Raw genomic sequence first — 26056 nt, forward strand, 5'->3', positions numbered from 1 at the left:
TGATAAGGATAAAAACAAACTATTATTTACTCTTGTTCTCCTTTCCAAACCTCTAATCATGACAATTTAGTTCAGCAATTCTGAGATAACAGAATAGGTATCAAAAAAAAAAAAGAAAGAAAGGAAACAAACACACAAGCACACAACCTATGGTGGTACCCATGTGCAGCTAGGATTAAGAAAAAAATAGAGCATTTTATCCAAAACATTGCTCAACATGCTGGTTGGAAATTCGTGACTTGGGGGAAAATAAGTGTATCTATGACTTTTACATAAAATTATTGAACTTATGATATTTCATCAAAAAAATAAGATAGTTTGTCTTTGAAAATCAAACCTCTTAAATATTTTAAAATGTTGACCTAACATCACAAGTGCCTAAGCCTAAACTGGGTAGTACAATCTAAACATTTTGAAATAACAAACATACATCATGACATAATTAAATAAATTTATAGAACATTTGCTATTTAGCACCCCAACACTCCCCAAATCCTGGGGAGCAAAGGGCAGAGATTATTATTTTTTATTTGACAAATGGGGAAAGACAGGGGTCAGAACTGGAATTGACAGGGGTCAAAACTGGAATTTGAATGAGTTCCAATGCCCATAATGGTGTGCTATGGCTTACATCAGAGCTGCTTCCAAAGCCACCTTAGAAAAGTAAAGCAAACGCCACACTGACTCTGTTCATAGACCAACAAGCTTCCCTTCAAATCAATACCCATTATTTCACTCCAAGGATAACTGGGTCATAGATTCCACCAAAGAAAGAGGCACAAAAGTGCTTCTCCCCCTCCATCAGTACAGAGGTAAAACTTACTCAGCAGAACTGAGGAAGAGACAATCTAAGAGAACTGAAGAGGGAGGCTTGAGAAACTGTGGCTCTGCCAATCTCTCACCTCTTCCAGATGGGACTGCTTCTATTGCTGGTTAGTATCGAATGTAATGGGATGAAAAATATCAGATCATAAGCAATAATATTGGGGACAGAAAAACAGGCATGTGCTTTAGAGGTGATCAGGAGGCAGACGGTATACCAAACAGACTCCCAGCACACAAGAAACAATATGAAATTGGAATATGAGACTTTCTTTGGTAGTTGTGAATTGCATGTCATTGGATTGATGTAAACTACTAGATTCCTAATGATAATGCTGTACAAATAAATATGTGTCCTATAAAAATACCATTGTATTTATTTTAATTTGGAGAGCTTTGTTATTTACAATCTATTTAGTAAGGAAAATTGCTATCAAGACCCCAGTTACATAATGCTCATGTGTACTGGTAATCTCAAAATTAACATGTACTTTCTCACATATATCAATTTTGATTTTTAAAATTACTTTTAACTAAAGTAAAATTATTCCCATTTTAAAACGGGGAAGTTGGGCCTTGGCTAAGGGTGCATAGATGGTAGGTGGTAGAACTGAAGCTGAAACTCAAATGCCTCCAGTCTCAAAGTCTTCCCTCAAGCAAAGCATACAGTTCAAAAAAGTTCAATATTTACTGAGTATATATTATTATGTAGTCTTCCATGATCACACTAATCAGTGACTTGAAATGCTCAGTGACTCAATAATTCCAACAATCATTGTTTAAACTAGTGGGTCATAAATCTTTTATTTTTTAACCTTTAGAACTTGCATAACTCAAGTCTTGATGAATGCTATCCATGTCAAGGGGAAGTAGCAATTTGTTGTGTGACTCACAGGGGAGTGACATATAATCCAATATGGCTATCAGACTCTAAATACTAATAGAACCACACTTTCTTATTTTGGATAAAATTAATATGATTTTTTTCAAATCATTCGTTTTTTTATCTATGAGATGAACTTTTCTATTCCCTTCCTTCATTCCATGATACCCTTCCTGAACGTTTCTCTTTTTATAGAAAGACAGAAGTACACCACATACCAAAATATAGCATATAGCAACAGTAATATTAAGAAGGAACTTTATAGCAATGAACTGCTATGATACAAAAATCAATTTCAAACATTTATCTAATTATGCATCTAAAGGACCATGTACAGCAAGACGAAAATAAACCCAAAATTAACAGAAGGAAAGAAATAACAAAGGTCAGAGCAGAAATAAGTGAGAGACTTAAAAACTGCAAAAGATCAATGAAAGATTTTTTTATGAGAAGAAAGCAAAAATTTGTTAGTTAGTCTAAGAATAAAAAAGAAAATAAAAAAGCAGATAAAATTTGAGATAAAAATAGACCTTACAATTGATATCACAGAAATAAAAAGATCATTTGTAAAATTAAAAATTATAAATCAACCAATGGAAAAATCTAATAGAAATGGTTAAGTTTATGGACACATATAACATACCATAAGTGAGCTGAGATATGAAAACCATAAACATGGTAGTAACATGAAATTAATAATAAAATATTATCCCATCTTATGATAAGGATAGAATGGCTTCACTGCTCAATTATATCAAAATGTCATAGAAAAACTGAGAACATATTTTTGTCAAAAAATTACAAATAATGGAAAGGAAGGGCATTCCTCTAAATGCATTCTAAAAGGCCAGCATATTACTCTTCAAAATGGGGGTCAGAAAAGTTTGACTTTTTTGACTTTTAGAATTTGCATAAACCCAGGACACAATGAACTCTTTCTCCATGGCAAGCAAAAGCTAACTTGCTTCCTGACTCAGAGAGATCTGAAGTCCAAACCAATCAAGTCAGTATAATCTCTGAGAGAAACACACTGCCTTATTTTGAACAAAAAACCCCTGAAGGCTCTCTTTGCACCATTAACTTAATTCCTCATGGCATGAGTGTTTCTACTCTTCTCCTACAGAGGCTCTTAACTGAACTTTTCTCTTTTTATAGAAAGAAGGAATCACACAACATAGCAAAAGTTATGGGATAAAGAAAGGCTAACACAAAGAAGGAATAGCAATAAATGCTGCAACAAAAAATTTTAAAAAAAAATTCTTGTAACCTAAAGATGCATCTCAAAGATCTAATAAAGCAATGGAAAACTGAAAGTAATAGAAGAAATAAAGTAACAAATATCAGATCAGAAAAAGATATAATAATCTAAGAAAAGGTAGTGAAAGTTAAGTTTTGAAAAATTACACCAAATCAGTAAACTTTTAGTTAGACAAGGAAAAAAGAAAGAAAACAAATAAGTAAAATGAGAAATAACAAAAGACACAATACAACTGATACCACATAAATATAAAATAATATTAGAGACATTTTTAAAAACTTTGTGCCAATGTAGAAGAAAACTGAAAAGAAATAGGTGTCTGGATATAGGTAAGTACCAAACTTGAACTATAGGAAACCATTAAAAACCCAGATAGACCGATAATGTCCATAATTTGAGTCATTTTGAGCTGACTTTTGTGCAAGGTGAGTAATAAGTATCTAGTTTCATTCCTTTACATATGCCTCTCCAGCTTCCCCAGCACATTTGTTGAAGATGACATCTTTTCTCCAGTGTGTACTTGGTGTCTTTGTCAAAGGTCAGATGACTTCATCTTGTGTGTTTGTCTCTTTGTCTTCTTTTCTATTACATTGGGCTATATATTTATTTTTATGCCAGTACCATACTGTTGGTGTTACTATAGCTCTGTATTATAATGTAAAATTGGATATGGGGATACCTCCAACATTGCTTTTGTTTTGGTTAGAATTGCTTTTATTTTTCTGAATTTTTTATTTTTCCATATGAATTTTAGGACTTTTTTTTCTAGTTCTGTAAAATATATCACTGGTGTTTTGATGAGGATTGCTTTGAATCTATAGATTGTTTTGGATAATATGTTTATTTTAACATTATTTATACCTATCCATGTAAGTGTGTGCATGTGTGTGTGTGTGTGTGTGTGTGTGTGTGTGTGTGTGTGTCTAGTGCAAATGGAATTACTTCCCTGATTTTTTTTAATCAGATTGCTTATTTGTATATGGAAAAGATTTGTATATGGGTAAGATTTCTAACAAAGAAAAAGCCCACTAATCCTTTATTTCAAGGGAAATGCATCAAAGGAATTTATTATAGTCAGGAAGGATTTTTCAAGGGAAACAAAGTCAGTAAGAACAGGCTAATTGGGGTTTATCTATTTCCATGGTATCTTCTTCTTGCTTCAGACAGCTGGTGACTCGAGGCTGTTCAGAATGTGCATATTTCTTTCACCCCAGGGCTGCAGGCATCTGAATTTAAATCAATGGAACTTATACATCCCACACCAGGCATGGAATTCTGCATCATTAACAGTGGCCACTACAAATGGTGCAGGCCTTTCAGCATTGTTATGCCAAAAAAAACCCAAAAGAGCAGTCTAGCTGTCCAAGGCTATTAACTTCAAAGCAATGATTCATTTGCCCCTGCCAACAATGATTTTAACATCTTTCAAATTACTTAATTTATATAATTTCCATCCCCACCATATATGTTGTCATAGTAATACTGGGTTTCATAATTGACAACTGGAGTTCATTTTAATGCTATATCTAGTTTACAGTTTTTTGGTGTTGCTATTATTAATAGTTGACTCCACTTTTCCTGTTTTGTGGCTATTAGTGTCAGAGATGTTATAGTAAGCACTAGGTTTTTTAAATGCTTAATATTGTTTTTTGCTCTTGTTTACTCTCCCATTCTCTAGGTGATACCAAAAATCTAATGTGACCCTACAAATTCCCAGAGTAGATACTCTGCTGCTGAAAAGAGTGCACATTGCTGCACACACAACCTAAACCCACTTGAACTTTAGCAGAATTTTAGCAAAAAGAATAGGAAAACAAAAATTCCAAACTGATGACCATGTCCCAAATAGAAATGGCTAGGACGAGCCTCATGTCCCAATAGTGAACACCTGCTCCCATAGCAAAAGTAGAGAATAATAACAAAAGGACCATGGATACCCCACCCATAAAAGGGCCTCTTCTTAGATTACTCCCCCACCATTTTAGAGCATACAGAGTTTTCATGTCTAAAAGAGCAATCACAGAAAGTATACTCCATACGGCAAGGTATACACAACAGAATTGCCTGACCTATTAGAAAGACCCTGCTCTTATGAGACAGAGAGAAAGTCAAATTCTCGTGTTCCAACAAAAATACATACTATATTGAAGTACATTAATCATTACCAAATATCTAGCAGAGAGATAACATTATGAAACCCATTTAGGAAAATATTCAGAAATTCACAAAAATATCACCAAAATAAGTCCCTTAAAAAGACCTAGAAAGATTCTTAAATAAAAGTGGAAAAAAAAATCCATTCCAAATCTCAATACAAGAACACAAGAAATGTGAAAAAACAAGGTAACATGACACCTTAATAAGGTCCATAATTCACCAGAAACTGACTTTGATGATACAGAAGTGGATAATGTATAAATAATTCAAAATAATGATTATAAAAATTTCTAGTGAATTCTAAGACAACACAGAAAGACACTGAATGAATTAAGGAAGTCAGTACAGGATACAAATGAGAAATTCAATTAAAAGATATAGATTAGGAAAAATAGTCATACAAAAAGTCTGAAAATGAAAGACTCATGAATAAAAAAACTTCAGTTAAAATTCTTAAAAAATATATTAAATCATATAGAAGACTGAATTTTGGGTATTAAAGACAAAGTATATGACCTTAAAAACGGCATCAATAATTTAAAAAAAAAACAGGAAAATAAAGAACCATGATCAAGATATACAAGAAATCTGGGACAACATTAAGTGACCAAACTTAAAATAATTGGGGGCTAAGGTTGTGGCTCAGTGGTAGAGCTTGTCTAGTACATGTGTGGCACTGGGTTTGATCCTCAGCACCAAATATAAATAAATAAATAAATAAATAAATAAATAAATAAAGTCTATCTCAAACTAAAAAATATATATATATTTTTAAAAAAGAATTATTGGGATTGAAGAGAGAAGTGAGATACAGGTCAAAGATATGGTAAAATTTTTAGTGAAATAATTTCAGAAAAATTTTCACATCTTAGGAATAAGAGGGACTTCTATTACAAGAGCATTTAGAACTCAAAATTGACAAGACAAAAGAACCTCTTCATAACACATTATAATTAAAATGCTAAACCTGAATACAGAATAGATATAATTTTGAGAGACTCCATTGAAAAAATCAGGTCCTATTTAGAGGTAAGCCAATCAGAATGACTTCCATTTTCACAGTACAAACTCTAAAACTCATATAGTCATCATTCCAAAAACTGCAGCTAAAGAACTGCCAACTAAGATTGTTATATCAAGCAAAACTATCCTTCAGAATTGAAGGAGATTAAAAAAAAAACTTTCAAAATGAGCAGAAAGCAAAACAATTCATGAGTACTAAGCCAGCACAACAGAAAAGACTTAAAGCAAACAGAAGTCATAACATACAAACTTCAGAACCAGTGAATGGTTAGGAAGCCTCATGAGGAAAGTGGCTAATCAAATAGGAAACAGGACAAAATTTAACATTAGAAACACGTCAAAATGGCAGAAATTAATAAACATTTCTATATAATAATACTGAATATAAATGGTTTTAATTCTCCAAATTAAAAAAAGAACAAATTTAAAAACAGTTATTTGCTGTTTGCAAGAAACTCACCTTACAGTCAACCAGAGCCACAGGCTAAAATTGAAAAGGATGAAAATGATATTTCATGCAAATAGAGTCCCACAACAAGGAAGAATATCTATTCTCATATCTGACAAAACAAACATCAAGTCCAAGTTAATCAGAACAGACAAAGACAGCCAATTTATACTGGTAGGGAACAATCCAAATAGAAGATAAAATAATTGCAAATGCTTATTTCTCAAATGTCAGTCCACCTAGTTATATACACCAAAGTACTTGACTTAAAAACTCAGACCTCATACAAGCAGAGGGGTGATTTCAAGACGTCTCTTCCACCAAAAGACAAGTCACCCATATAAACTTCTTAAAAAATCTTTAGATTTAAAAATATTATAAATCAAATAAACTGAGCAGACATCTATAAGATATGTCATCAAGTTAAATTTACTTTTTTTTTCAGCTGCTCATGAAATCTTCTCTAAAAGACACCATATTTGGGGGTACAAAGAAAGTCCTATCAATACAAGAAATTATATAATTTTTTGAATCCCAGATGGAATGAAATTAGAACTACCAACAGAAAGATACAGTGGAATGAAATTAGAAATCAACAGCAAGAAAATCCTGCAAAAAAACATAAATATATGGTGATTGAACAGTACACTTTTGAAAGAAAAATTGGAGATGGAAGAAGTCAGGGTAAAACTATGAAGATTCTTCTATTTAAACAAGAATTTATATATATATATATATATATATATATATATATATATATAAAAATAAAATAATCTCTGAGACACTTTGATGCTTTAGACTTTTTAGAGAAAAGTCTATATTTATCATTGTCTACATAAAAAATTCATAAAATTTCAAATGAATTACAAGGACCTAGAAAAACAAGAAAAATTCATTTCCAAAACCAGTAGAAGAACAGGATTCATTAAGGTCAGAGCTGAAATTAATGAAGTAGGCAATAAAAATACAAAATATCAATATAGTGAAGAGTTTGTTTTTTGAGCAGAGAAATAAAATAAACAAAACCAAAGTGATCCCAGAGACAGAGAGAAGGGACCCATATTAATACAATTTGAGATGAAAATGGTGATGTCTTCATAGATATTACTGAAGTCTAAAGTATCATTAGGGACTAGTAAGAAATCTTACATTCCAATAAGTTGAATAATGTAGAATAAACGGACAAATTTGTAGGCACAGATGATCTACCAAAATTGATCCAAAAGGATCTAGAAACCAAAAGAGATCAATGAAGCAGTAATAAAGAGACTTTCAATAAAGATAATCCCAGTTTCAGATGGATGCTCAGCTGAAATCTACCACACCTTCAAAGAATATCTAATGCCATTGTTCCTCAAATTCCTCCATGAAATAAAAAGGGGCAAAATATTTCCAAATTCATTCTGTTAATCCAGGTGAGATATCAGGAACCATCAGGGACACTATAAGATTATAGGATACAAACTGTAATTATACTACACTAATAAAAAATGTAATAAAAATAAAACAAGAAAGCAGGGGTAGAAGGAATTTACCTAAACACCATAAAGGCTGTATACAATAAACCCAAATCTAACACCATAGTAAATGGGGAAAAGCTGAAATCATTTCCTCTAAAATCATTAACATGCAAGGGCATTTACTTTCCTCACTCCTACATAATATAAATATAATACTTGAAATTCTAGCCAGATTGATTAGGCAAGGGAAAGAATTTAAAGGATGTGAATAGGAAAGTAAGTCAAATTATCATTATTTTTCAAATTATAAGACATTTATGTAGATGATCCAAAAAAGTCCACCAAAGAACTTATAGAGCTAACAGTGAAAGTCAGTAAAGTAGCAGGATATAAAATCAACATACAAATCAATAGCTTTCCTATATATCAATAAGCAAACTGATGAAAAAGAAATCAGGAAAACAACTCCATTTGCACTAACACCTCCTCCCCCAAGCCCCCACCTCACTCCCCCCACACACACATTCACATGGATAGGTGGAAATAATGTTAAAAGGAACATATTATAGGAAAATAACCTACAGATTCAAGGCAATCCTCATCAGAGCACCAATGGCATGTTTTACAGAACTAAAGAGTCCTAAAGTTCATATGTAAAAATAAAAAATTCAGAAAAATCAAAGCAATTCTAACCAAAACAAAAACAATGTTGGAGGTATTACAATATCCAATTTTACATTATAATACAGAGCTATAGTAAAATAAACAGTATGGTAATGGCATGAGAATAAATATATAGTCCAATGTAATTGTTAGGTCGATGGAGATGGCTGAGGAACCAAGCACCAAGCAACCCACAGCGTGCAAAAGAAACACCAGTAAGGCACTGATGGAACCGCCCACAATCAGCAGGTTCTCCTGGCCAATCCTGGATCTTAGCCAGCTCCCCAGACAAACTCCAGTAGGACAAGGGACTCTAAAATCTCCTTTTCCTGTCCCAAGCCCTCCCGTCCTGCCCTAAGCCCAATAAAAATTCCAGTCCCATGGAGTCCATGCGCTTCTCCTTAGACCCACTCTGAGGGTTCCACCTGGGAGTGAAATCTCAATAAAGCCTCCTTCAGTGGCCTTTTAAAATCTGCTTCCATTTGGTTGCCGCTGCCTGATCTTACAGTAATAGAAAAGAAGACGCAGAGACAAACACACAAAGATGAAGTCATCTGACCCTTGACAAAGACACCAAATACACACTGGAGAAAAGATGACATCTTTAACAAATGTGCTGGGGAAGCTGGAGAGACATATGTAGAGGAGTGAAACTAGATACTTATATCTCACCTTGCACAAAAGTCAGGTCAAAATGACTCAACTTATGAATTTAATTTCACTAGACATTATCAGTCTGTTTGGGTTTTTAATGGTTTCCTATAGTTCAAGTTTGGTACTTACCTATATCCAGACACCCATTCTTTTCAGTTTTCTTCTACATTGGCACAAAGTTTTTATAAATGTTTCTAATATTATTTTATATTCATGTGTTATCAGTTGTAATGTGTCTTTTGTTATTTCTCATTTTACTTATTTGTTTTCTTTCTTTTTTCCTAGTCTAGCTAAAAGTTTACTGATTTGGTGGATGTTTTCAAAACTTTTTCACTACTTTTTCTTAGATTATTATAACTTTTTCTGATCTGATATTTGTTACTTTATTTATTCTATTACTTTTAGTTTTCCATTGCTTTGAGATGCATCTTTAGGTTATATGAATTTTTTAAATTTTGATACAGCATTTATTGCTATTCCTTCTTTGTGTTACCCTTTCTTTATCCCATAACTCTTGCTATGTTGTGTGATTCTTTCTTTCTATAAGAAAAGTTCAGAAAACATAATCTGAGAGAGAGAGAGAGAGAGAGAGAGAGAGAGAGAGAGAGAGAGAGAGAGAGAGAAAGGAAAAGAGAAAATGAATTAAGAGGGCAATTGAAAGTTTTGATTACTCAAGAAGTTAAAAAGAAGAAAGCAAAATAAAAAATAGCAAGTGAAATCCATAAAGAATGTGAAAAATAAATAAAGGAAACAAAATAGAAAGACATAAAAAAACAAGAGAATTTGGTTATTACAGGGATAAGAAAGAAGAAAAAGTGCATAGAACAAAACCAAACAGAAAACAAAAACACACTAATCCTCCAAAACCAAAACACAGCAAGATAACAGAATTAAATTTTGAAGAAAAAATGATAAAAAAGGAACAAATATGTATGGATATGTGAATATACATGTACTGATTAGCAAATATTACATGAACAATCAAAAATTCTTAAGGAAAAATGAAAGAATTATCTCTACTGGAGATGGTTGAAACTATGGATAAGGGTGGATATTCATTTCCAATTGCCAGACTACACTGTTTCTTCATTTCTTTTTGGTCTATGTAGCCCTTAAAGAGAACAAGGACTTGGAATTATTAAACACTTTCTGTGTGTGTGTGTGTGTGTGTGTGTGTGTGTGTGTGTGTTTGTTTTCCCAAATTACCTACTAGAGAGGACTAGAATTAAAACTGGTTGAAATGACCTTATTTTCTCTGCACACCAGTGCAAGATAGGATAGAATGGGAAGTACTGTGTATTGGGCTTTTGTCCAGAGAGACAATATTGATACACTTCCAGGGCAGGGATGATGCAGAGTTATAAATGGAACATTTCTATGGCTGGAGTCTAGTTCTTATCAAAACACAGGAATTTATTCAGGTGGTATATACTTTGGAGAGATTAGATTAACATATCCTTAGGGTTAGGCATATACTGGTCTGTTGAATTGACACATAATATCTGTTCATATTTATGAGGTACAGTGTGATAATTCAATACATATAAAATGTATGCTGATCATCACAGTAATTATCAGTTTCACTTCTAAACATTTGTAACTTCTTGGTGATGGAAACCTTCAAACACTTTATTTATAGATATTTGGAATTTTAATTTAATAAAAATATTTACATAAAAGCAAATAGCTCTAGCCATCTGTTTCTGTGACTGGCTTCGTGTTAAGGCCTCCTGCCCATTCATTTGGGCACTGATGAGAAATCCCTTTGATGTGGGATTTTAGAGCCAATAAGTCCTGGATTCTAGAACAAGGCTTTGAACTGAATCTTTGATGACAAATTTCACCTTGCTATATCACCAATGCCCTATTACTATACCTAATGTACTATGCCAGTGAATTTCTGAAATTATCTCTATCTCAGTTTGCATTTGTTTTTAAATTTTAACATGTATTAATTCTTTATATCAGCATGGTTCAAGTAATATTTCATTACTTGTATATTTCATATATTAATGAAATCCAATTTCCCTTTCTTATCCTTTTTCTTTCCTAGTGTAACCCAACCTTCAGTAATCACTATTATAAATTCAACTTGACCTTTCTTAGATTCAATATATGATAGTACTTATCTTTCTGTGGCTGGGTTATTTTACTTAAAAAATAATGGCTTGTGGTTCCATCCATTTTGCTTCAATTATAGGTTTCACTCTTTAAGAATAAATAGTATCCCATTGTGTACATGTACCATATTTTCTCTACCCATTCATGTTTATGGGCACCTAAATTGATTGCATATCCCAGTTATTTTTGAATAGTAACAAACATGAACATATGGAAATTTCTTTGGTGTACTGATATATTTCCTTTGGCTGTGTATGTACAGAGAAGTGATACCTGCTATTATCGTTTGAATATGAAGTGTTCCCCCTCTAAAAGTTCCTGTATTGATGCCAGAATATGAAATGATTGGACTGTGAGAGCTGTAACTTAAGTGGCCCATCCAGTTTAAATGGACTTTTTGATAATTTTAGGCAGGTGTATGTAAGTGGGGCATAGCTGGAGGAGGTGGGTCACTTGGTGTGTGCTTTGGAAGGAAGCCTGTTGGCTGTGTCATTTCCCACCCTCTCCCTTTCTCTTTCTTCATTGCTGCCATGAAGGGAGCAGATTCCCTTATCACACACTTTTTCTGCCTAGGTGTCTGTCCATGGAGGAATGGATGAATAAAATATGGTGCATATACACAATGGAGTTTTATTCAACCATAAAGGAAAGTGAAATCATGTCATTTGCAGGAAAATGGATGGAACTTGAAAACATTCTGTTAAGCAAAATAAACAAAACTCAGAAGATCAAGCGTGATATGCTTTCTCTCATATATGGAAGCCATATGATACTGTATAAAGGAAAAGATTGGTGATATCATTAAAAAAAGGAAGATCAGTAGAAGAAAGGGGCTAGTGGGAAGGAGGAGCTAGGGCAAGGAGAAATTCTAGTGAATGACATTGGCCAAATTACACTGTTGTATTGTGTGTATATACACATATATAACAGCAATTTCACCATTATGTAAAACTATAATACACCAATAAAACATGGAAAAACCAAAGCAAAAAAATATTTAAAGATCAATTGTCCCTTCTTTATTTGGATCACTTTACATTTTAGATTTAAATTTTTTTGAGTTTTTATATATTTTAGATGTTAATCATTTGTCACATTAATAGATGGCAAATATTTTATCCCAACCTTTATGTTGTATCTTTATTAATTATTTACTTTGTTTCTAAGATCATTTTAGTTTGATGTAAAACATTTGAGCTTTTTTTGCTTTTGTTTACTGTGCTTTGGGATCCTATGCAAAAAAACATCATTGCCTCTACCAATTTCATTCAAAAGCCCCCCTGACATTTCTTCCAGAAGTTTTAGGGCTTTATGTTTTACCTTTATCCCTTTGACACCACACATTTTGAGTTGATTTTTTGCAGATGAGAGATAGTCAACTTTTGATGCTTTGCATGGGGATTTATAATTCTCACAGCTCTACTCAAAAGGGTGACTTTCTCTAATGCATGATTTTGGCTCCTTTTTTTCAGAACCATTTTCCACAGATGCATGAGTTCACTTCTGGGACCTTTATTTTTTCCTTTGGTCAATGAGTCTGTTTTTAATGGCTGCACCATGCTAATGTGCTCACTCGGCCTCAGTCGTGTGTCTGGAAATTAGGAATCAGGATGCCTTCAGTTTTGTTCTTTTTGTTCAAGATGACATTGGCTATTTGGGTTTTTTATACTTCCACATAAATTTTAGAACTATTTTTTTCTAATAATATAAAGAATTTCCTTATTTTTTTTTCATGGGGATTGTATTTAATCTGTAGATTTCTTTAAATTTTTAACCCTTTAACAGTACTAATTGCATCAACATGAGACAGAGGTCTTTACATTTGCTCTCTGTCACACTGTGTGTGTGAGTGTGTGTGTGTGTGTGTGTGTGTGTGTGCGTGTGTATGTTTTCTTTAATTTCTTTCATCAGTGCTTTGTAAAGATGAGGAGGTGTTTCACTTCCATGGTTAAATTCTTTCCTAGATATTTTTTTTTTTTTTTTTGTTGTAGACTTATTAATGAGATTCCTTTTTATGGTTTCTTTCTCAGAAATCTTATTATTAGTATATAAGAATTCACCTGATTTTAATATTGATATTTTGTCCTGCAAATTTCTTAATTCTAGCAGTCTTTTATCTGCAAACAAGAATAACTTGACATCTCTCTTTTTTTAATATTTTATTTTTCTTTAGTTTTCAGTGGACACAACATCTTTATCTTTTTATTTTTATGTGGTGTTGAGGATTGAACCCAGCCCCCCGCGCATGCCAGGCGAGCGTGTTACTGCTTGAGCCACATCCTCAGCCTAACATCTCTCTTTTTTACATCTTTTCTTTCTTTCTCTAGCTTATTGCTCTGGCTAAAAATTTACTTCTATATTTAGTAAGAGCAGTGATAGTGGACACCTTTATCTTATTCTAGATTTAGGAAAAATGTTTTATGGTTTTCCCCCTTATTTTTATGTTGACTGTGTTTTAATTATGTTAAGGTACAAATCCATAGCCTTAATTGTGTTAAGGTACAAATCCTTCTATGGCTTTTTTGTTCAGGGTTTTTATCTTGAAGTGATGTTAATTTTTTTTTTTTTTTTTTTGTACTGGGGAATGAACCCAAAGGCGACATCCCCAGGCCTATTTTGTGTTTTATTCAGAGACAGGGTTTCGCTGAGTTGCTGAGTGCCACACTGTTGCTGAGGCTGCCTTTGAACTCACAGTGTTCCTGCCTTCTGCTTTTGGAGCTGCTGGGAGTACAGGCCTGTGCCACCGCACCTGGTGTGATGTTGAATTTTATGAAATGCTTTTTTATCCTTATTTGTGTTGATGTGATGTGTTATGTTAATTGATTTGCCTATGTCAAGCTATCATGCATCCCTTGGAAAAATCCAACTTCATCATGGGGAAATATCTTTTGGAAGTACTGTTGGATTTTATGTGGAAGTGATTTTATGTGATGTGATCTTTTGGAGAATTTTTGCCATATACCATCGATATTTATTTATAGTTTTTTTTTTTTTGTTGTGTTCTTCTATGGTTTTTGTATCAAAATGATGCCGGACTTGAAGAATGAGTCTGAGTTTCCTCCCTTACAATTGTTTGGATTTGTTTGACAAAACATAATGTTGTTAGTTCTTCTGTGAGTTTAGTAGAATTTAGCAGTGAAGCCATTCTATCTTGGACCTTTATTTGTTGAGAAATATTTGATTACTGGCTCAATTTCACTATCCCTTAAGGTCTGTTTGTGTTTTTGTCTTCATATATGTCAACTGGTAGTTTATATATCTAGAACCTTATTTATTTCTTCTCTGTTTTCCCATACTTTAAGACCTAGACTCTAAAAATTTGCAATATTTTATTTTACTTTTGTAGTATCAGTTGAAATGTGTCTTGTATCATCTATAATTTCAATTACTTTTTTTCTTGCTGTATTTCTTAGTCTAGCCAACGGTTTGTTGATTTTGCCTATCTTTTCAAAAACTTTGTTTCATTGACTTTCAGATTATTGTTTCATCTTGTTCTGATCTGATATCTGTTGTTTTATTTGTTCTATTAGTTTTTAGTTTTCAATTGCTTTAATAGCTCCTTGAGATGCCTCTTTAGGTTATTTGTTTAAATTTTTAATTTTTTGGATGCAGGCATTCTTTGCCATTCTTTCTTAGAGTTACCTTCTCTTTATCCCATACATTTTGATAAGTATAATTCTTTATTTCTATAAAAAGATTAAAGGTCAGGCAAGTGCCTCTGTAGGAGGTCAACAGAAAGATTCATTTCAGAAAGAATAAAGTTAACTATGCAAAGAAAGCCGTCAGGTTTTTTTTAATTAAAAATAAGTCAGTGTAGTTTTGTCAGAGATTAGAGCCTGACTTGGTTGGTTTGGACCTCAGAGCTCTGTGAGTCAGGAAGCAAGTTAGTTTCTGCTTGCCTGAAAAAAAAATGTTCATTGTGTCTTGGGTTTATGTAAAATCTAAAGGTTAAAAAAAATCAAACTTTTCTCATCCCCCTTTTAAACCAGTATGATGCTACCCTTGTAGAATAAGTTTGAAATGATAACATCCCTTTCAATCATTTGAAAAAAAAATTGTGGTTATTTTTTCTATGACTGTTTGATTCAATTCTGTAGTGAAGTCTTTCTATTCTTGACTCTTATATGTTAGGAAATGTTTTATTACTTCAATTTCACTATCAATTATTGGTCTTTTTGTGAATTTCAAGTCTTATACTCAAATTGGGTAGGCAATATGTTTTCAGAATTTTAGCCATTTCTATTGGATTTTCTATTTATCATCTTATACTTTTTTGTAATACCTTTGAATGAGTTTGTATTTCTGTGATATAAATTGTAATGTCCACATTTTTATCTTTAATTTAATTTATTTATACCTTCTCTTTTTTATTCTAAGGGTTTGTTGATTTTATTTTTAAACTTTTTTTTCATTGATATTTTTTGTATTTTAAATCTCCACTTCATTTATTTATTTTCTGATCTTTGTTATTTCATTCCTTCTGTTGATTTTGGGATTAGTTTCCTCTTGCTTTACAAGGTCCTTGAGATGCATCATTAGGTTATATATTTGAAACTCATTTCTTTATGTAGGCATTTATTGCATAAACTTCCTTTTAGTACTGCTTTTGCTATGTCCCATAATTTTGATATGGCATCTGATTATCTCTATTACAAAGTCAATGGATAAGGTAGGAGTTTCATGGAATTAAGAAGGAGAGGAGAGAAATTCATCTCGTAGAGAATGAAGCTAATGGTCTAAAGAAAGCCATCAAGTTTATTTTATCAAAAATAAAAAAGTGTGGTTTTCTTAGTTTTTAGAGCCTGAGATGGTTAGTCTAGAGGTCAAAGTTCTGTGAGTCACATAGCAAATTACTGCTTCACCTTCACATGGATTAAAAGTTCATCAACTCCTGAGTTAAGACAAATTCAAAGGTTAAAAATTCAAATTCTTCTGACCTACCTTTAAGCAATGAATATTGCAATTATTGTCAGTGACTATTTGAAAGTTACTGATTAGTGTAATCAGGCAATAATGTAAAACAGGGCATCTTCAGTACACACTGACCTTGTTTGAACTGAATTTCTACTTTGAGGAAACTATGACACTAAGGCATATGGTGCCCAGTCTTATCTCTACCACGTGAAGTTTGTATGCCCTTGGCCAAGGCATTGTGTCTCGGAGGCCCAGCTTCCTCATATTTAAAGTGGGAATAATTTCACTTCAGCTAAAAGTAATTAAGAAAATCAACAGTGCTACAATATGTGTGAAATTACATATTAATTTTGAGAATACCTGTACATAGGAGCGTTAAACATTATGTAACTGGGGTGTTGAAAGCATTTTTCCTTACTAAATGGATTCTAAATAACACTACAAAACCAACTTAGAAATATATTTAGGAATTCCCCAAAACCTGATATTCCAGAACACTTCACCAAAAGAAGGCCATAAAGAGGCCTAAAAAGATTTTAAAGAAAAGTGGGAGAAAAATTCCACTCCTAATCTCAACACAGGAACACCAGAAATATGAAAAAACAGGTAATGTGACAAAGTAAGAGATCCATAATTCACCAGAAACTGACTCTGATGATATAGAAATGAAAAATGTATAATGTTGATAATCAAAATAATGACTATGATAATTATCAGCAAATTCTAAGAGAACACAGAAAGACAACTGAATGAATTAAGAAACTCAGTACAGGATACAAATGAGAAATTCACTGAAGAGCTACAGATTATGAAAAATAATCATACAAAAAGTCTGGAAATAAAATACTCAATGAATAAAATAATTCAGTTAAAAGTCTTACCAATAACATGTCTATAAATTTATCATATAGCAAACAAACTTTTAGGTATCGAAGATAAAGTACTGAACTTGAATATTTAGCCAGTAATTAGAAAAACAGATCAGGATATACAAGAAATCTGCAAAAACATTAAGTGACCAAACTCAAGAATATTTAGGATTGAAGAGGTAAGTGAGGTACAATTAAGGAGTGAAATATATCCAAATTCATTCTGTTAAGCCAGAATCATGCTAATACTAAAACAAGATGAGGATACATATGGGAAAGAAAACAAGACACCAATATCCTTGATGAAGACAGATGCAAATTTTCTTAATAAAATATTAGCTAATTATATTCAAGAAAACATTAAGAAGTTGTCCATCATTATTTATTTGTTTTCTTTCTACAGATGAAGATTGTTCAATATAAGCAAATCAATACATATAATTAATCACCAATAGAATTAAGAAACAAATGCACATGAACATCTCAATAGACACAGAAAAAGTCTTTTAAATATTTAAACCATTCATAATAAAAACTAAAGAAACTAGAAACAAGAGCAGGCAAAGAAAGCCTATAGAAGTGTAGAAAATCTTTGCCAGGTACTCTTTTTAAAAAAATTTTTTTTAAATAATTTTTACTTGTTCTTTTTATATATACCTGACAGTAATTTGTGTTTTGTATTTTGACAAAGTCTGTTTTGAAATTTTATACATACATGGAGTATAAGTTATTAATAATTGGATCCAATTCTTGTGGTTGTAAGTGAATACTCCTTCAACAGGATTAATATCTAGATTATATAAAGGATTCAAAAAAGTTAACACCAAAAACACAAAGAGAAAATAAATAAACAAATCCCAAGAGCTAAACAGATTTTTTTAAAAGAAGAAATGAAAATACTTTGGCCAACAACTATATAAAGAATGTTTAACATTTTAGCATACAGGAAAATGCACATCAAAACTACACTGAGATTTCATCTCCCCCAAGGTAAAGTGGCCATGGTGAAGAACATAAATAATAAATGTTAGCAAGAATGTGGGGGGGAAAGAAACACTCATACATTGTCAGTGGAACTGCAAATTATTACACCTGCTAAGGAAATCAGTATGGAGATTCCTCACAAGACCAAGGATGAACAACCCTATCTATGACTTAGCTATTCCACCCTCACAATTTATCCCAAAGCACTAGTATGAGCCTGCAATATCAATACATGCTCTGCAATGTTTAAGGAAGTGCAATTCACAGTAGCCAAGTTATGTTAGGTTTCTGCCAACACCTGAATGGATAAAGAAAATATAGTTTAGATATACAATGTATATACTGCGTACATATGAAAACAGCACAATGAATCCCAATTTTTATGTAATTATAATGCACCCAATAAGAAACAATGCAAAATGAAACCTACAACAACAACATCAACAACAACAACAAGGGAGCCAGTAAAGAAAGTAAAGTGGGAGGACCAGGGAGTGTGTAAAGGAGCAAATTATGTTATATGCATGTGTCCTTATGTCACAGTGAACCCTACTTTTATGTATAAGAATAATCCACTAATAAAAAACAGGGATAGAAGGAATTTGCTTACACATCATCAATGCTGTATACAACAAATCCCAATCTAACATAACAAATGGGGAAAAACTGAAATCATTTCCTCTAAAATCAGTAACAATGCAAGGATGTTCACTTTCACCACTCCTACTCAATATAAATATAATACTTGAAATTTTAGTCAGGGTTGATTAGGCAACAGAAGGAAATTAAAAGATATGGATAGGAAAATAAGTCAAATGATCATTGTTTTCAAATGACAAGATATATATATATATATATACAACCCAAAAAAGTTCACCAGAGAAATTATAGAGCTAATAGTGAAATTCAGCAATGTAGCAGCATATAAATATGATATACAAATCAATAGCTTTTCCATATACAAATAAGCAATCTGATTAAAAAAAAATCAGGGAAGTAATTCCATTTCCACTAGACACACACACACACACACATGCACACACTTACATGGATAGGTATAAATAATGTTAAAATAAACATATTATCCAAAACAATCTATAGATTCAAAGCAATCCTCATCAAAACACCAGTGATATATTTTACAGAACTAGAAAAAAAAGTCCTAAAATTCATATGGAAAAATAAAAAATTCAGAAAAATAAAAGCAATTCTAACCAAAACAAAAGCAATGTTGGAGGTATCCCCATATCCAATTTTACATTATAATACAGAGCTATAGTAACACCAACAGTATGGTACTGGCATAAAAATAAATATATAGCCCAATGTAATAGAAAAGAAGACAAAGAGACAAACACACAAGATGAAGTCATCTGACCTTTGACAAAGACACCAAGTACACACTGGAGAAAAGATGTCATCTTCAACAAATGTGCTGGGGAAGCTGGAGAGGCATATGTAAAGGAATGAAACTAGATACTTATTACTCACCTTGCACAAAAGTCAGCTCAAAATGACTCAAATTATGGACATTATCGGTCTATCTGGGTTTTTAATGGTTTCCTATAGTTCAAGTTTGGTACTTACCTATATCCAGACACCTATTTCTTTTCAGTTTTCTTCTACATTGGCACAAAGTTTTTAAAAATGTCTCTAATATTATTTTATATTTATGTGGTATCAGTTGTATTGTGTCTTTTGTTATTTCTCATTTTACTTATTTGTTTTCTTTCTTTTTTCCTTGTCTAACTAAAAGTTTACTGATTTGGTGTAATTTTTCAAAACTTAACTTTCACTACCTTTTCTTAGATTATTATATCTTTTTCTGATCTGATATTTGTTACATTATTTCTTCTATTACTTTCAGTGTTTCCATTGCTTTATTAGATCTTTGAGATGCATCTTTAGGTTACAAGCATTTTTTTTTGATGCAGCATTTATTGTTATTCCTTCTTTGTGTTAGCCTTTCTTTATCCCATAATTTGCTATGTTGTGTGATTCCTTCTTTCTATAAAAAGAGAAAAGTTCAGTTAAGAGCCTCTGTAGGAGAAGAGTAGAAACACTCATGTCATGAGGAATTAAGTTAATGGTGCAAAGAGAGCCTTCAGGGTTTTTTTGTTCAAAACAAGGCAGTGTGTTTCTTTCAGAGATTATACTGACTTGATTGGTTTGGACTTCAGATTTCTGTGAATCAGGAAGCAAGATAGCTTCTTCTTGCCCTGGAGAAAGAATTCATTGTGTCCTGAGTTCATGCAAATTCTAAAGGTTAAAAAAATCAAAATTTTCTGACCCTCATATAAAGAGTATGATGATGTCCTTTTAGATTAAGTTTAAAAGACTATCATCCCTTTCAATTATTTGTAATTATTTGACCAAAAAATGTTGTCAATTCTTCTATGACTCTTTGATAGAATTCAGCAATGAAGCTATTCTATACTTACCTTATTGATTAGAATATATTTTATTACTGACTTAATATTAGTATTCACTATTGGTCTGTGCTGAGAGCCATAGCCAAGTAGGAATGATGCTTGGCATTTTTGGGTTGAAAGGTGACCCTGCTCAGGGATTAGGGTGGCTCCGGGTTTAGGGTGCATCCTGCTGGGAATAGGGCAGCTCCAGGATTAGGGCATATCCTGCTGCCTCAGGCGCCCCCTCCTTTGGAGTTCCCATAGAGTTCTCACGGGGGTTCTGATAGAATTGGTGCGTGGAGTGGAGTGGAAGCAGTGGATTCCCAGGTAGTGTGTGTAGAGTGCCGGTGAGAGTTCAGGAATAAAGAGTTACTGTTTGAATCTACAAGGCTTTTGTGGTGGCTCGGTGATTTTGTGACAGACAGACTGGGGCAGGTCTGTTTATGGTTTTCATATCTCATAGAGCACTTATGGTTGTTTATATGTGTCTGTATATTTAACCATGTCTATTAGATTTTCCATTGGTTGATTTATAATTTTTAATAATATAAGTGATGTTTATATTTCTGTTATAAATTTTAATGTCTACTTTTATCTCAAATTTTATTTACTTGTTTATTCTACTTTTTATTTTTAGTCTAGCTAAAGATTTTTTTGATTTGTTCTCCTAAGAATCTTTCATTAATCTTCTATAGTTTTTATATGTCTCACTTATTTGGCTCTGATCCTGATTATTTCTTTCCTTGTTATTTTTGGGTTTATTTACCTCTTACTGTACTTAATCCTGTACGTGTATAATTAGATACATGTGTGAAGTTGATTTTTTATCATAGCAGTTCATTGCTATAAAGTTCCTTCTTTTTGTTATACGCTATATTTTGGTATGTAGTGTGCTTCTCCCTTTCTATAAAAAGAGAAAAGTTCAGGCCACGACATCATGGAATGAAGAAGAGAATAGAAAAGTTCATCTCATACACAATAAAGTTAATGATCTGAAAAATTAATTTTTTCCAAAGTAAATAGGTGTGGTTCTATCAGTATTTAGAGCCTGATTGCCATGTTGGATTACATGTCACACCACTGTGAGTCACAGGAAAAATTGCTGCTTCACCTTGACATGGATAAAGAGTTCATCAAGACATGAGTTAATGAAATTTCTAAAGGTTAAAAAATAAGTTTTATGATCCACCTATTTAAAGAACGACTGCTGCCATTATTAAGTCAGTGACTATTTCAACAGTCACTGATTATTATGATCATAAAAGTCTCAAAATAATATATACTTAGTAAATATTGAACTTGTTTGAACTGTATGTTTTGCTTTTGGGAAGACTTTGAGACTCAATACATATGAGTTCCAACCTCAGTTCTACAACCTAACATGTTGTGTGCCCTTGGCCAAGGCACTGCATCTCTGAAGCCCAGTTTCCTAATTCCTAAAATGGGAATAAATTTACTTCAATTAAAGGTAATTAATAAAGAGTGACATAATATGTATAAAATTGCATGTTAATTTTGAGAACACATGTACACATGAGCATTAAACATTATGTAACTAGGGTCTTGATAGCAATTTTCCTTACTAAATACATCATAAATAACAATGCTTGCCAATCTAAAACAAATAACAATGGCATCTGTATAGGCACATCTTTATACAGCGTTACCATTTGTGATTGAGTATTGTACATCAATCTAATGACATGCAATTCACAGCTACCAAATAAAGTCTCATATTCCAATTTGCATAGTTTCTTCTGTGCTGGGAGTCTGTTTGGTATACTGTTTGTGAAAGGAAAGTGACCACAACACTCGGAGCGACTAAGAGATCTTTATTGCAGCAGTGCAACAGAGGAGGAAAGAGAGAGAGAGAGAGAGAGAGAGAGAGAGAGAGAGAGAGAGAGAGAGAGAGAATGCACGCAAGGGAGACAGAGAGAGTAAGAGAGAGAGACAGAGCAAGAGAGCAAGAGAGAGAAGGCCCTGGCAGGAGGGAGTTTTTATAGCCCAAATCTAATGGGGCCTCTGGGTCTGCAAGCTGCCTTGTTGGCACAAGGGGGAGTTAAGTGTTTAGCCTTGAGTGGGGGTTGAGTGTTCAGCCTTGAGCGGGGTTGAATGTTCAGACTTGATGCAAACAGGTGATAAAGAACCAGACAGAGGGAGGTTTCAGTGCGTGGGCCATCCTGCAGCTAACATTTGTTCAGCCTGCCCTGAAGATAACATAGTTCAGCCTGTCCTGTACCTAACAGTTTGCTTCTTGTCAACCTCTAAGCCTCCTGCCTGTGTTTCTGTCCACAATAGTATTGATTATGGTCTGATATTTTTCATTTTGTTACATCTGACCTGAATTACACTAAACAGCAACAGATGCAGTTCTATCTGGAAGAGGTGGGAGATTGCCAGAGCCACAGTTTCTCAATTCCTTCCCCCTTCAATTAGCTGAGATTTTCTCTTCCTCATTTCTGCTGAATAAGTTTTACCTCTATACTGATGGAGGGAGAGAAATACTTCTGTGCCTCTTTCTTTTGCAGAATATCTGTCCCAGTTATCCTTAGAATGAAATAATGGGTACTGATTTGAGAGGAAGCTTGTTGGCTTATGAACAGAGTCAGTGTGGTGTTTCCTTTATTTTCTACTGTGGTTTTGGAGGCACCTCTTATGAAGCCACAGCATACCATTATAGACATTAAAAAATAATAATCTCTGTCCTCTGCTCCCCAGAATTTGGGGGGTTGGGGTGCTCAATAGCAAATGCTGTGTACATTAACTCAGTTATGATGTATGTTTGGTACTTCAAAATATTTAAGTTGTACTACTTAGGCAGTTGTGATGTTAGGGCAGCGTTTTAAAATATTTGAAAGATTAGATTTTCAAAGACAAACTATCTTAATTTTTGATAAAGTATTACAAGTTCAATATTTTTATATACAAGTCAGAGATACACTTATTTTCCCCAAGTCATGAATTTCCAACCAGTCATAATTCAGAATCCAGCATGTTGAGCAATGTTTTTAATCAAATGCTTCATTTTTTTCTTAATTCTAGCTCTACATCAGTACCACCAGATGTTGTGAATTTGTGTTTGTTTTAAAATGCCTTTTCCTGTGATCTCAGAGTGACTAAACTAGACTGTCCCAGATAGAGGTCTGGAAAGGAGAGCAAAAGTAAATAACAGTTTTTTGTTATTGTCATTGGTATCTATTGCACACTTAGAAGGGATTGCAACTTATCCAATTGATTTGCTCAGCAGTTTATGTCAATAGGACACATTCTGAATTATCAGGGAATACCACAAAAGCATACAGTGCTTGTAAGCTCACAGCTGTCAGTAAAAGAGAAGGCTTCAGTCAATCCAGTTGTGGTCTGATGATCATTCTCTCCTGTAGGCTTCCTCTTACTATGTAGACAGAGATCTGGGAGAGGGAAACTCTCTCCAGGACCCATGCCTCTCCCAATTCTTGGGAATATCCTGCAGATAGATGCTAAAAACATCAGCAAATCCTTAACTAATGTAAGTATGGATCATCACCTACTGATTGCAAGCCTCCCACATGGTAGGCAAGTGTTCTACCTCTTGGTTACACCCAAGCCCTGCCAAAGAGCTTCATTACCTCTTCCCCTTTCCATGCTCTATACTTATCATTTTGAGGCAGCATGTCCTTTTGGAACCCAATTTTCTACCTGATTTATTTCTCCACATTGAAAGTCGAGATTGACACCAGTAATTAATCATGATTATCATTATGATCAGGTGGAGGAGAAATGGCTCTGAATTGTCACATATTAATCATTTTGCTGTTGAACCTGAATAACATATGAATAACTGAATATTAGGTAAGCATTGGCACTTGTGGTCACCAATACCAGCCTACCAGGTCATGGGGAATAGCAGATATAATTCTGCAGTGACACAGGAAACACTCTAAAATGAAGACAAGGTGTTATCTGGATCCTGTGGGAATGGAGAAATGTGAGAAGAGAGGGCAGAGAAGGCAACCCCCATAGGGGAGTATGTTAACATTTCCCTGAGGGAAGGACTGTAGATGACAACAGGAAAACAGTCAGGTGCCTGTGTGGTGGAGAAGCAAACACATTGGCAAATGGGTGGTTTCAGGTTCTTCACTGTAGATTTCAAGTTAAAGTGCTCTCTATGAGAGCCAGGCCCTCTTTAACACGTGTTTTCCAGAAAATAAAAAACAAAGAGAATAGTTACTCTTTATGTGCAAAAACTGTGACTCGGATGATTGTTGTGTTTCTAACTGGCATTAAGAGAATACACAGTAATTATGTGATGAATCATTGAATGGATAGAAGGATGAAGAAATAAAAGAATTAATGGGTGTATGGAAGGACAGCCAGATTGTCATAAGGGCAAAGGATGACAGATTGCTAACTATATACCATTTCATCTTCTTTTAAATATATTTGTATGTATTCTTTTTAGATATATATGACAGTAGTGTATATTTTGACATACATTTATAAAGTATAACTTATCCTAATTGCAATGTTAATTAAGATCCCATTTTTGTTGTTGTACATCATGTGGAGTTTCACTGTGGTGTATTAATAGATGAACATAGGAAAGTTATATCCAATTTGTTCCACTTTCACATTTCATCTTAATAAATGTATCATTCAAAAAGTTACTGAGTTCCATATCCATGCCGAAACTTTACTAAATATTCCTACATCATAGATGCTCTTTTGACATTTCAAGATTCCATCTGTTTTTCTAGAAACACATCCACATTGCTTGTGATTGTATAATGTTTCATGAAACTTTTCCCAATTTTTCCCACCCACAGTTTTAGTTATACATTCTGTTTATCTGTCTGCAACACACTAAGTAGTTTACACTGTTGGATCATACTGTTCCTCTTGTTTACAATGCACTTTTTTTTTAACCAACCTCAACACCCATGTCAAATTGCATTTCCTCTTTCTACTCTTTATGATTCTCTCAAACAATAAAATCTTGCCATCATTAGTTTTTCTCAACATAATATTCATGATTTCATTGATGCATAGATCATCTGGACACATTGATTTCCATTTATTTGTTTATCTTTCTGTTGTGTTGAAATGTGGATTTGAAGAGAGGTCTCTGTCCTTGTGATTGTGGTATCCACAATCCTTGATGTAGAGCAGGCATTGAAGTGACAGAATCAAGGAAGGAGATTACATGGCCAGAGACCCAGCACACATTATGCAGGTGTGCTGATCCAGGATGCAAGAAACATGGTCTTCACTGGAAGAAGTGTGTTGTATGATTATTTCAGGGTATCCTGGCACATCCTTTATGTTTTCATGACTCTGTGGTTACTTAGCAGCATTTCTAACATTCCTGACTGAGAACAAAGTTCCTCTTCCGGTGGTACATTTACTCCTC

The 26056-nt window shown here is 33.4% G+C and overlaps 1 protein-coding gene across 4 annotated transcripts in view; it reads left to right on the forward strand.

Annotated features, from left to right (window-relative positions):
* LOC308634127 (cytochrome P450 2C18-like) overlaps positions 1-26056 on the forward strand; it is a gene marked incomplete at both ends in the record, with an annotated part of 318512 nt that overhangs the window by 194427 nt on the left and 98029 nt on the right. The window lies entirely within an intron of this gene.

The sequence above is a fragment of the Spermophilus citellus genome (genome assembly GCF_964194105.1).
Source record: "Spermophilus citellus genome assembly, chromosome: 15".
In the NCBI taxonomy this organism is placed as follows: domain Eukaryota; kingdom Metazoa; phylum Chordata; class Mammalia; order Rodentia; family Sciuridae; genus Spermophilus; species Spermophilus citellus.